Source organism: Manis javanica, chromosome 4 (genome assembly GCF_040802235.1).
Source record: "Manis javanica isolate MJ-LG chromosome 4, MJ_LKY, whole genome shotgun sequence".
Taxonomy (NCBI): Eukaryota; Metazoa; Chordata; class Mammalia; order Pholidota; family Manidae; genus Manis; species Manis javanica.
In genome coordinates this window covers 67,624,810-67,638,497 of record NC_133159.1, presented here as the reverse complement: position 1 = coordinate 67,638,497, position 13,688 = coordinate 67,624,810, and the positions used below count along the sequence as shown (strand labels likewise).

Sequence of the window (13,688 nt, the reverse complement as noted above, 5' to 3'; positions counted from 1 at the left end):
AAAGTTAATTAACTTTGGGAACAGTGAATGAGGGAGGACATGACTACCTTGAGGATGATTCTGACATAATCATCTTGAATGGTAAGGAACTACACATATTATCATCACCAACACTGGAAGAGGAAAGACTACAGTTTGAGAGCATTTTTGGGTTTTTAGACTGCTTAATATAAGGTTATAACATAGATAGTAATTATTTATTACATTGAAATTCTATTCTATCCTTTTTTGAAAGTACATACATATAAATATATACACACACATAGCATATATATTCAAAAGAAAATTAAAATCTTCCTATGTGAGGTGCTGCTTTAAACATTTTTAGGATTCTGCACAAGTGAGGATATATGGCAATCAACCAACTCAACTTATGGCCAACTCAACCAACCATTTTTAGTGGTCAATTTAACAGTGGAAAACTAAATGAAGCAGTGAAGGGGAAGAGTTACAATAAAGGGTAACAACAGTAGCAGTGACAACGTTTCATGTGTGTTTTGCGGTACAGGGCAGTGAAAATGTATGGGTTTAAACAAATTTGATTTCTAATCCTACTTCATTTATTGGTGGTCATGTTAAAAGGGCACATAATCTCTATGAACTACTTCTTTACACAAAAAATGTAGATAGTAATACATACATCTTCCTTTGAGTTATTAGAAGAATTATATATACTGTTGGCAGTATATCTGGCTAATAATGATAGCAATGTTTATTGGTAACCTACATTTCTTAAATTAATTTCTGTAGATTAGTAAGTTGAGGCTCAAAAAAGATGTACAAATAGCAAGAGAAGTACCTCAGATCTGAATCCAGCTTTCCTGACTCTTAATTCAGGGCTCTATTTATTATACTAGAGAAATGTCTCTCCATCTCCTATAGTGCATCACAATTTTACATTTCCTTTATTGAGAATTTATCATTTTTAACCTGTCTTATTATATTTTATGTATTATCTTTATTCATAAATTATGAGCTTTTTAAAAGCTCATCTATATTTATATCCCTCATTTTATTGTAAAAATTATTTAAATATCATAGATGTTCCAAAATGCCTATTGAATGAATAAATTAATGAATTAGAAAAGAATGGCTGTAATGATTAACTCCCTTTCAGTGGGTCTGAGATCTCAACTAATTCCAAATTCTTCTTTGGTGAATGCTACAATGATCTAAGGTATAGATAGCATTTAAAATCATTATAAATTTCCCAACTTTCCCTCTGGCAAACACTATTTAGATATATAATAATCATGCTAATTTAAACTTTGAATTTAATTCTTCTCAATAATTTTATTGCCATTGATACTAGCACTAATTTTCTACAATACTTGGAAGTTTTAAACTATTGTGATTTTATAGAAAAAATCTAACAGAAAAAAATTCAGTTCTACATTTTTAGTAGGCTTTCATCCTATTAGTTAATAAAATGCTCAAAAGTAGACTAATCCATTTTAAAGAAAAAGTCAAGGTATTACACTTTGGACACATATTGCACATATGAAGTCTTAACTGAGATATATAAGTTAATCAAGGCCTAATTAAGATATGTAAAGTTAATCATTATATTTGCAATAGGAAGATAAGAAAATCCTCTCTGCTTAATATATTACTTGTCTAAAGGAGTCTGATGTTATAATGGGGTTGTACACTATAAAGATAAATTATAAGTTTCAAATGACACTATTTAAAAACAACTATTAGAATCTTGGAGAGTATTTCAAAAAAAGATGAAACAGGAAATTTGCTCCCAATTTTGTCAAAGTTGCAAAAATCCAAGGAAAGGAATTGGGCTGAATCATTTCTCTAGCCTACAATCTAAGGCTGGTGAGAAGCAGCTGAGTGATGATTACTGTGAAGAAATGACACCAAATGAAATGGAGACATCTGAAAATACTCAAGCTCACACCACAAAATGGTGTCATATGTAAATTCTATTGGAGTCTTTGAAAGCTTATGATTAACCATTCAAACAGCACAGTAGCAAATGTTTTCCTCTCCTATAGTCCATGTTGAAACCTTCATGATAATTAGTATCACGGGCAAATGCCACATATGGTTTAAGTGGAAATTTCTGAAGATTATAAAACACAGATCCTATATTTGATTGAAAATAGTTGGAGAAGCACAAGGGAAGAAATCACCCTATATGGAGATTGTTAAGCCAAAATCAATAGCACTTTGGGGGACCTTATTAATTTAATTTTATCCAGGCTTATGTATAACACCTGGCATTTTTGTGAAACTGCAGTCCTAAAAATATAAAGCCAAACAGAATATATAGAAAAAATATCACATTGGGGAGACTAGTGAATGCTAAAAGATATGGTTATAACAAAACTGTCACTCAAGGAGTCAACCAATGTACACATAATTGGTTTTTCCTTTAGCTGTTCTTTGCTATGCTTTCATATCCCTATTTCCTTCTAAATTCTTTTAGTTACAGAAAAATGTTTAGTAATTGTTCTTAGCTAGTACCTTTTGTTTCTGGCAGAAATATCAACTTAAAGGAGTTCATGAAAGGTATTGGCAAGAACCCATGACCATTAGAATAAATGAGACTTCTCTAATCAATGTGCATGTATTATTGTAGACCCCATAAAACACTGTCTATTAGGAATTGTGTGGTTCTAGAAGAAGTATAATATGAGATTTATGACTGTAAAGTACTTGCGATTTAGTTGGGTATGTAAGATAATATGAGTCTTTCATCCTCTGGCTCTAGTCAATAATCTTATGTACTCATTCCTCTCATTCATTCTATAAGGAAGTCCTCATGGAATGACCTTCAGAATCTACTTCAAATCTTTACATATCTTTGCCAGCTTTCCACTCTAAGTTTCCATCATTGTCTCCAGGAATAATGTCATAGCTTTTTAAAAGACATCTATGTCAACTTCCCTCTCTTCTTTGCTCCCCTCTTCCACCTAATCCATTCTTTAAAAACAGCAAGAGTAAATTTTTGAGATAAATTCTTCCCCTGCTGAAAATCCATCACTGAGTCTCCACCAAATGTGGAATAAATCCAAACTCATAGCCTTGGCCTTTACAGCTTTAAATAAATTGACCTCTTCCTATCTTTTCAAGTTCACTTCGTAATACTGCTTTTACTGTCTCCAGAATAAGAAATGTATAAACCTTCTTTCTGGTTCTGAGTACAATATATTTGTAATTCCTCTAGAATCTTTACATTAGCTGTGTTCTATAACTAAAATGGGATTGGATGTCTCCTTCATTTAATGTATCTATCAGCTTAAACGTTTCTCCTTGGGTAAATTGTATTATTTAAATATTGCTGTTAAACAAATCAGAACATAATTTAATCACTTAAAACAACAAACATTTATTATATCAGTTTTTGTGGTTTTTGTGGGTAATAAATGGCTTAGTTGAGTGCGCTTCTTAAAATATGGAAGCTGGTTTCCCTCAGAGTGAGTCAGCAAGAGATGGAAAGCCCTCTCCTCCAGCCCAAGGTGGAATTCATAGTCTTCTTCTTAAACTAATCTTAGAGGCATGACATCTTATCATTTCTGATGTATTCTGTTCATTAGAATCTAGTGAATAAACCTAACCCATACCTAAGAAGAAGGTTTTACACAAGGTCATGAACACCAGCAAGTGAGAATCTTTCAGGGCTATCTTAGAGGCTACTTCACATCAGTCTGTGCTAAAGGGCCCCGATGATTCATGTCCCTTCCATGTGCAAAACGTACCCCATCCCAAGGTTTCCAAAAGTCTATCCAGCAAGAGCTAAAGATCCAGAATCTGATCATTTTGAACTGGTGTAGATGTAGATGAGGTTTCTCAAGAATATGACTATAGCTGTTTGAATATGGTTCTCCTTGATTTGTAGAATTATGAAACTAAGGAGACAATATACATATCTTATCCATACACATACATGCAAAATAGAATAGTGGAACAGGAATAGTAAAACTGCTAAAGACGGTCATCTTCAAGAATGAGGCAAAAAGAAGTCCCTGGTCTATAGCAATTCTGAAACCCAGTAAGGTAAATGTTGGAAGTTTATTGATGAGTTTTCAAAGCCTAAAAATAATTATTTGGATTCTCAGCTCCATACTCTGGGCTCTTGGTTTCATTCTGAGGATTCTTTCCTTTTCATGAAACATAATACATGCTTTCAGCTTACTTCCTGCCAGTAGAATTGTGAGGGTCCAGCTAGTTCTTTATATTTTATGCTATCTCTATGTCCTTTCTATGCTAGCGGTATTTCTGCTGATACAATTCTTTCAAAAACTCTGTGGGCCACCTGTGACTCTCATGGGAGTTTACTAAAGAGCCATGTCTCTATACTCTTCTATATGCCCCTTCCATATCTCATGGTCCTCCTGAGATGACAGCTGGACAATTTCCTTAAGCTTCTTAAATACCCTATGGCCTTTCATTTTTATTAAGGTATCATTGATATACACTCTTATGAAGGTTTCACATGAAAACAATGTGGTTAATACATTCACCAATATTATCTAGTCCCCCAACCCATACCCCATTGCAGTCACTGTCTATCAGTGTAGGAGTCACTACTTCTTGTGCTACACTGTCTTCCCCATGATCCCTCCCATACCAAGTGTACTAATCATAATACCCCTCAATTCCCTTATCCCTCCCTCCCTACCCACCCACCACCACCCCTCCCCTTTGGTAACTGTTAGTCCCTTCTTGGAGTCTGTGAGTCTCACACTGTTTTGTTCCTTCAGTTTTGCTGCATTGTTATACGCTACAAATGAGTGAAATAATTTGGTACTTGTCTTTCTCTGCCTGGCTGATTTCAATGAGCATAATACCCTCTAGTTCCATCAATGTTGTTGCAAATGGTAGGATTTGTTTTCTTCTTATTACTGAATAATATTCCATTGTGTATATGTATCACCTCTATAATATTCCATTGTGTATATGTACCACCTCTTCTTTATTCATTCATCTACTGATGGACACTTAGGTTGCTTCCATATATTGTTTATTGTAAATAGTGCTGCAATAAACATAGGGGTGCATATGTCTTTTTGAATCTGAGAACTTGTTATTTTGGAGTAATTCCTGGGTCAAATGGTATTTCTATTTTTAGTTTTTTGAGGAACCTCCATATTGTTTTCCACAAGGGTTAAACTAGTTTACATTCCCACCAGCAGTGTAGGAGGGTTCCCCTTTCTCCACATTATCGCCAGCATTTGTTGTTCCTAGTCTTTTTTTATATATATATGGAACACTTCATGAATTTGCGTGTCATCCTTGTGCAGGGGCCATGCTAATCTTCTCTGTATTGTTCCAATTTTAGTATATGTGCTGCCGAAGCGAGCACTGTTCCTAGTCTTTTTAAAGACCCTATGGCTTAATTGAGAGAATCTGTGAGACACATCTTTAATCTCTCTAAGTTTTTTTGTGTGACTGAACAGGATAATGAGACAAAATTTTTGCAGGTCTTAAAAGTTTCATAGTAACACCATCAGCTTCTTCTTTAGACCATGTTCTTCAGGCAAAACCCTGGGTTTGATGTTTGCTCAGAGCCATTGTTTATTTTTATCTTTTGCTGTGTAGAAAGGCTGAGAATCTTCAAAACCATCAAGATCTGGCTCTTTTTGTTTACCAGCTCTTCTCTCTATTTAGTTCACTAATCTTAAATTTTACTATATGCAGCAAAAGGAAACCAAGTGACATCTTCAGCATTTTGTTTTGAAATCCCATCAGTGATATCACCCTGTTCTTTAGACATGTTTTCTCCATTTCATATAATTTCCCATAACAAGGCTGCTAAATATTCTGCTAATATTCCCTTCATTTTCAATAACATTTCCTGCACTTTTGTGTAAACCTCCACCTGTAGCATCCTCAAAGTCCAAAACAGTGTATTCAAGACATGGTAAGCCTTTATTAAAACTCTCCTAAAAACTTGCTGCCTAGTCCAAAACTCCTTCCACATTTTTGATATTTGTTATGGCAGCTTTGCTATTCCAGGCACCCAGATATGAATATTTTCTATTGCTGTGTAATAAACATGAAAAACATAGCATCTTTGCACAAGAAATGGTTTTTACCTCCAGTTTCTTTGGGTCAGGAATCCAAGTGTAACTCAGTGATTCTAGCTCAGCATCTCTCACAGGCTTCAAACTGTCAGCTAGAACTGCAGTATTTGACTAGAGGAGGAAACTCACTCATGTTGGTGAGAGAGATTGTTTCCTTGCCATGTGCACTCTCCAAAGAGTAAGCCCAAGACGGAGCCACAGTGGTTTTGCAATCTCATCTCAGAAGTGATATCCCACCACTTTTGCTGTACTCTTTATTAGAAGTGAGTCAATAAATAAAGTACACATTCAATGAAGATATTTATGTGGACATGAAGACCAGGGGGTGGCGATATTTGGGGCACATTCGAGAGGTTATGCACAAGCATCAGCTATGACAACCCTATATAAATTAACCATTTAGTCCCTCCTTGTGTTAGTCTATATTAATTCTCTGCATTGTACTTTTTATTTGATGGGTCTGATGTTTTATTTATGTCTGCACTCATTGTCACAAATTACAGTTAGGGAACAAGCTAACACTGCAAAAATAGACAAAAGCAAGTTAATGCAAAACCTTATAGAGCATGTCAAGGGAACTTATGTGATCACATCTATAATTTTACACTCAGACAGAAGGTCTAACAAGTCCAATGTGGCTGAGTCAAAGACCACTCATCGAAGTTAAGACAGGTTTGGCATAAAAGATAGAAGCCTTCATGAATGTGACTATCTAGATTTTCCAAGGCATAGAAGTAGGGGAAAATTTTAGATGGACAAATAATACAACAGATGTTTGAAGAAGAAAATGTCTTCTCCAGGAATTGTAAAGAGTTTGATAGCAGGGAGAATATTGAGAGGTACTATGTTTAAATACAAAAGAGACATTAAGTCTTAATAAGTAATTGGGATCAATGTTTGGGGAAAATGATTAGTCAATCTGCTCTTTTCAAAATCACCCTATTTTCTCTGAATATGGAATGGAACTTTTTTAACATGGATTTGAGATTCACCTTAATATTCTCAAGGTCAAAGGCCCATGGCAGATACTGGAAATTAAGTAGTCTGTGGGTTTTATCTAGTGTGGTCTACATTTAATAGATGTATCATAGACAGTTCTGGAGTATGATATCAGAACTCAAACAAAATAAGAGAAAGAAGTAGATTATTCTGAGTAACTAGAGCACTTTGAGAAGATTGGGAAATATGGCCAGATAATTGCTTCGAAAACCATGGAAAGGGATCAAGCCTTTCATACAGCTCTGTCCCACCTGAGGGGAGCCGAAGCTGACTACAGTACGTTCTCAACAGCTCAGCGTTCCCTTAGTTTGTTCATACTAAGACCTCAGCACACAGTTGCTAAATGGAATTCAATCATGCCTCTGTTTCTGTATTGGACTCCTCAGTGTGACTTGAAACATCCCTGCTTGGTACTTACGTGCTGCGATGTGTCATGTGATGTGTCATGTGATCTGTCACGTGATGAAGCTTGCAGCATTACTGTTAGTGGTTGTATTCTGTGCTTGGGAAAAGTAGCCCTTTCAAATTATTCTATAGGCTACTGTTTACTCAAACCACCAGACTAAATGATAGTTCTTCCTCTACAAGCTTCAAACACTTTGTCATTATAATGACATCATATGAAAAATCGAGAATATTGTAAAATTAATGCTTGTATAATGGTATCTTAAATTGCTTCAGCCTTAAGTGAAATATTTTTAATCTATAGAGAAAAAAATCAAAACAGATTGCTTTTGTAATACTTGTCACCCAATGCTATTATAAATCATTTATAACATGGCAAAACTCAAAATTCATTCAAATCATGTATATTGAATAACAGTATGTTCCCTAAATGAATGAAGCATATATGTATATTTTGTGGTGACACTTTGGACAGAAAATAAAATTAATATTTCATTCAGGCCTTAAAGATATTGATATTTTAAATACTCATTAAAATTTATATGTATCTATTTATGATTATTCCATTGAGAAAGTATATTGTATCTTAGCAGTTTAGTATTTTTAGGAATTCAAAATTTTTCTCCATATATACTGTACTTTAAAATTATTTTATTTAAGTAGGCTAGAATAAGCTAACAAATGATTTAAGATTAAGGTGCCATGGGAAGTAGAGTTGACTAAGATGAAAATAAAATAACAATCTAAGACATATGTGTTTAAAATTTGAACTACAAATTAAAGCATGTAAAAATAGATATTTTTGAGACATAGTATTTTACAGATTTAAAAGATTTTGTTTTCATTAAAATTCTAGAAAATAATTTGTCCCATATCTTTTTTTCTATACATTATTAGAATTATCTAAAGATTCTTTATTTAACAATTATCTATTCATTACTTCAGAATAATATTTTTCCCAAGTGTAATAGAAGGCAGGTATGTACTTCAGTGCACTTGAGTCTAACAGGTAAGACTGTAATTACATCCATGGTAGATTGTCTGCAACTGAGGGTTGTCAATACACTGTTAATTTATTGCATCTTTGCAAAAAGTATAAACATGGTTTAAAAGCGCAGGATATTGTCATATGGACCTATATGCTTACTTTCGCCACACTGTGTTCTAAATTGTGTCACCATCACATTACTCACAGAAACTTTTCTTACTGTATATGGGCTTTCAAGCTCAGAGTTACCACGAATCTTAAGAAATAAAATCAACCAACCACTTCATGCTGTTTTCCTGTGTAATTCATTTTTTGAGTATAAAACTCAAACATTATAAATATTACTCATAAGATTTGAGCAAAGACCCCAATGGTTCCTAGTGTCTCAGAGGTGAAGTGGTCATCAGTGATCTTTGCTGCCACTTCACTACTCCAGCATTCTTCCCTCTAACCCACCTGTTAATCTCACACCATTTGAAAACATCCCTTTTGAATATTTAGCTGGGGCTCTGGCCATTTTTATAGTGAATTTTTAAAGGATGTGTTGATACGATCTTAACAAAAACTCTTATAGCAAGGGAGACTAGGGGGATATTTCTTTATTCAAAACAGAACAAACCCTATGGTTTTATAAATACAGTAGCTAAAGAATATGGCATTGATTCCAATGTGATTATAAAAGTATTTGGGTACTACTCTCCTCATATATGAGGTTTCAGTTTCCATTATCTAGCAACCTGTATACTTGCCATGGTAATAATTACTTCATATGTGTCACAAGCCACTTCAAAGTAAAGAAACAGTATAATGGAAAATATTTTCAAGAGCAATTCATTAGACCGAACAAATGGGACATAAATTCATATTTTATAACAACAAAGATTATCTGTTCATTTTTAACATTAGAATTGCAGTGGACTGAACACTTCTGGTTTAAACATGTCATCTCAAATTTATAGTGAATATTCTTATGATGTATTACCTTTTGCCATAATCACTTGTTGCAGTGTCACTTGAGTAAAGTGAAAGATTTTGAAGTTACCCATGAAACACATTTTGGTAGTTTATATAAAAGTGAACTGTATTGTTTATTACAGAAATCTTAATCCAAAAGCTTTAAAGTATTAAATTAATAATTTTTACTTCTGGAAACCAATTTTCAAACTAGAGTTTATCCTTATCTGAAATGTTTCAGAGAAATCAATGCAATTATTTTCTTTAAAGAACTCTTTCAATGTATATACTATCAAGAAAATTAAAACCTTGCTAATATCTAACCAGCATTTCATTAGTTTTATCATGCATCCCATACTCAAGGATGGCATGATCATATACGTTATTTAAATGAGCAGAGCAGGCCAGGCATGTTGGAGAGTATAGAAATCCAAACAACACATGTGCTATCTAAAAGAAATTCAGTTTAACATGCAAACAAACAAAAACAATGAGTGGTCAAACAGAATCAATCTGGCAGTCTAGTTGAGAGGAGGGGTGGTGATCACAGATTCTAACCCTTTATTTACATGGCAACCATCTATGCTGGATTTGAGAGCACCCAAAACTAAATAACTATTCTTTATTTATCATATACTTGAATAAATTATCTATGCTCCATTCATTCTTAATTTTTTAATGTTTTGATTGAAATATGGGCTGCAGTTATTTCAATATGCTATTGCTCAACTCTGCCTGGAATTTATCCTAGTATTTGTCACCAAAATTGAAGAATTGTGAGAATCACCTCTATTCTACCTGGTTTTTATTACAGGTGAGGAGACTGAGACCAAGAAAGGTTAAGTGCTTTATTCGATATCCTAAAGCCAGTTAGACAAGATTCAAACTCTTTTTATTTAGGCATAGTTTGTGAATATGCAGGAATACCTTTTTTGTTGCACTTTATTATGCTTTGCAGATGTTGTATAGCTTTACAAATTGAAGGTTTGTGGCAACTTTGTATTGAGCAAGTCTATTGGTGTCATTTTTCCAACAGCACTTGTTCATTTCATGTCTCTGTGTCACCTTTTGGTAATTCTCACAACATTTCAAACTTTTTCATTATTACTGTATTTGTTTTGTTGATCTGTAATCAATAATCTTTTACATTACTATTGTAACTGCTTTGTGGTGCTATGGACTGTGTTCAGTAAGATGGTGAACTTAATTGATAAATGTGTGTGTTCTGACTGCTTTATAACTGTCCATTCCCTTCTCTCTCTCCCTCTCCTTGAGCCTCCCTGTTCCTTGAACTTCAACAGCTATAAAATTAAGCCAAATAATAACCCTACAATGGCCTCTAAGGGTTCAAGTGAAGAGTCACATGTCTCTCACATTAAGAGAACTAGGCTAGATAACATTAAGAGAACCTGAAGATGTGAATGAATTTCTGTAATCTCATGATCAAACTTTAGTGGATGAGGAGTTGCTTCTTACCATCTTCTTATAACTTCTGGTGAAGATGCTGTGAATGTTGTTGAAATGACAAAAGAATTTAGAGTATTCCATAAATTTATTGGACGAAGCAGAGGCAGGGTTAGAGGATTGACTTCCATTGTCAAACAGCATCCCATGCTGTGAAAGTAACCGTTCATGAAAGGAAGAGCCAATTGACGCAACAAACTTCACTGTTGTTTTAGTTCAATAATAAGATGCTATTTTTTTAAATAATAAGATGAAGTTGAAATGGCTCATTGATCCATAGTTGGCAGATGGATGTTCTGTTAGCAGGCATAAACACAACATTGATTTCATGGTACATCTCTATCAGAGCTCTTGGGTGACCAGGTGCATTCTCAATGAGCAGTCATATGCTAGAAATATTAAACTTAGTTTATATTAAGCTAGAAATGATTAAACTTAGTGAGGAAGACATGTCAAAAGCTGAGATAGTCCAAAAACTAGGCATCTTATGACAGACAAGTTGTTAATATGCAAAAGAAAGTTCTTGAAGGAAATTAAGAGAGCTACTCCAGTGAACACATTATAGGAAAGTCAATCCGCCTGACTGTTAATATGGAGAAAGTTTTAGTGTTCTGGATAGAAGACCGAGCCACAACATCCCCTTAAGCCAAAGTCTAATCCAGAGCAAGTTTCTAACTCTTTTCACTTCTGTGAAGATTGAGAGATGAGGAAACTACAGAAGAAAAGCTTAAAGTTAGCGGAGGTTGGCTAATGGACTATAAAGAAACAACTTTCTCCATAGCATAAAAGTGCAAGTTGAAGAAAGAAGTCGTCCAGAAGACCTAGCTAAGGTAACTAATGAAGTTGACTACACCAAATAATAGATTTTCAATGTAACCTTATTAGCTTTATATTGAAAGAAAATATCATGCAATACTTTCATAGTTAGGAGAAGTCAATACCTGGCTTCACACTTCACAAGACAGGCTGACTCTCTTGTTAGGAACTAACACAGCCTGGTAACTTTAAGTTGAAGCCAGTGGTCATTTACCATTCCAAAAATCCTAGTTCCCTTAAGAATTACGCTAAATCTACTCTACTTGTGCTCTACAAATGGAACAACAAAGTCTGGATAGAGCACATCTGCTTACAACATGGATTCACAGACTGTTTTAAGCCCTTTCTTGAGAACTACTCAGAAAAAAAGGATACCTTTCAAAATATGACTGCTCATTGAGAATGCACCTGGTCACCCAAGAGCTCCGATAGAGATGTACCATGAAATCAATGTTGTGTTTATGCCTGCTAACAGAACATCCATCTGCCAACTATGGATCAATGAGCCATTTCAACTTCGTCTTATTATTAAAAAAATAGCATCTTATTATTGAACTAAAACAACAGTGAAGTTTGTTGCGTCAATTGGCTCTTCCTTTCATGAACGGTTACTTTCACAGCATGGGATGCTGTTTGACAATGGAAGTCAATCCTCTAACCCTGCCTCTGCTTTGTCCAATAAATTTATGGAATACTCTAAATTCTTTTGTCATTTCAACAACATTCACAGCATCTTCACCAGAAGTTATAAGAAGATGGTAAGAAGCAACTCCTCATCCACTAAAGTTTTATCATAAGATTACAGAAATTCATTCACATCTTCAGGTTCCACTTTTAAATCAGTTTACTTGTTATTTCCACCACATCTACAGTTACTTCCTCCACTGTACCGCAAAGCCATCCATGAGGGTTGGAATCAACTTATTTTAAACTTCGGTTAATGTTGATAGTTGGCCTCTTTCCAAATCATAAATGTTCTTAATGGCATCTAGAATGGTATATCCTTTCCAAAAGGTTCTCAGTTAACTTTCCCCAGATCCGTGATTCAGAGTGATTACTCTTTATGGTAGCTGTAGCCTTACGAAGTATGTTTCTTAAATACAGACACAGAAATATGAAGTGAACAAAATGCTCTTAGAAAAATGACACCAATAGACTTGCTCAATGCTGGGTTGCCACAAACCTTCTATTTAAAAACACATAATATCTGCAAAGCACAATAAAATGAGGTATACCTGTAAATGACTATGGCAAGGTTGCAGGGTACAAGGTTAATAATAAAAGTCAATTAATTTCCTATATACCAGCAATATACAAGTGATATTTAAAATTAAAATCTCAGTAATATTTATATTATCATGCCCCCCAAAATGAAATATCTAGGTATAAATCTATCAAAATATGTATAAGCTTTATATGAGGAGAACTATAAATATATGATAAGTGAAACCAATAACTAAATAAATGGAGAGCTATTTCATGTTCGCAAGACGGAAATAAGCATGGTTGTCAAAATGTCACTTCTATAGAAACAATGCATTCCCAACAAGTTAGTTTGTAGATATTCACAGATTGATACTATAATTTATAAAGAGAGGAAAAAGACCCAGAATAACCAATATGATATTGAGGGAGAAGAACAAAGCTGGAGGACATACTACCAAACTTCAAAATGTAATATAAAGCAATAGTAATCAAGAGAGTGTGGAATGTTAAAAGAAGAGACAGATCCTTGGAACAGTGGACCCTCATAACTATAGCCAACTGGTCTTTGACAGAGGAACAAAAAGGTGTTACAGTGGAGGAGAGACAATCTTCAAAAAAGGTTCTGGAAACATAACATCTACATGCAAAACTAAAATTGAAACTAGACACAGACTTTACTCTTGTCACAAATATTAATTCTAAATGAATCATAGACATAAATGTAAAACATGAAATTGTAAAATTCCCTGAAGTTAACAAGGAAAAAATCTAAATGTTTTTTTTTAGATACAATACCAAAGGCATGGTCTATGAAA

At 34.2% G+C, this 13,688-nt stretch overlaps 1 long non-coding RNA gene and 1 other non-coding gene across 2 annotated transcripts in view; one reads left to right on the top strand and one right to left on the bottom strand.

Annotated features, from left to right (window-relative positions):
* The window catches only part of LOC140848699 (uncharacterized), an 82,014-nt gene that overhangs the window by 35,953 nt on the left and 32,373 nt on the right, over positions 1-13,688 (top strand). The window lies entirely within an intron of this gene.
* LOC140849331 (U6 spliceosomal RNA) lies at positions 5,214-5,320 on the bottom strand. Its single transcript, XR_012131071.1, has one exon. It is a non-coding gene; the product is annotated as a U6 spliceosomal RNA (small nuclear RNA).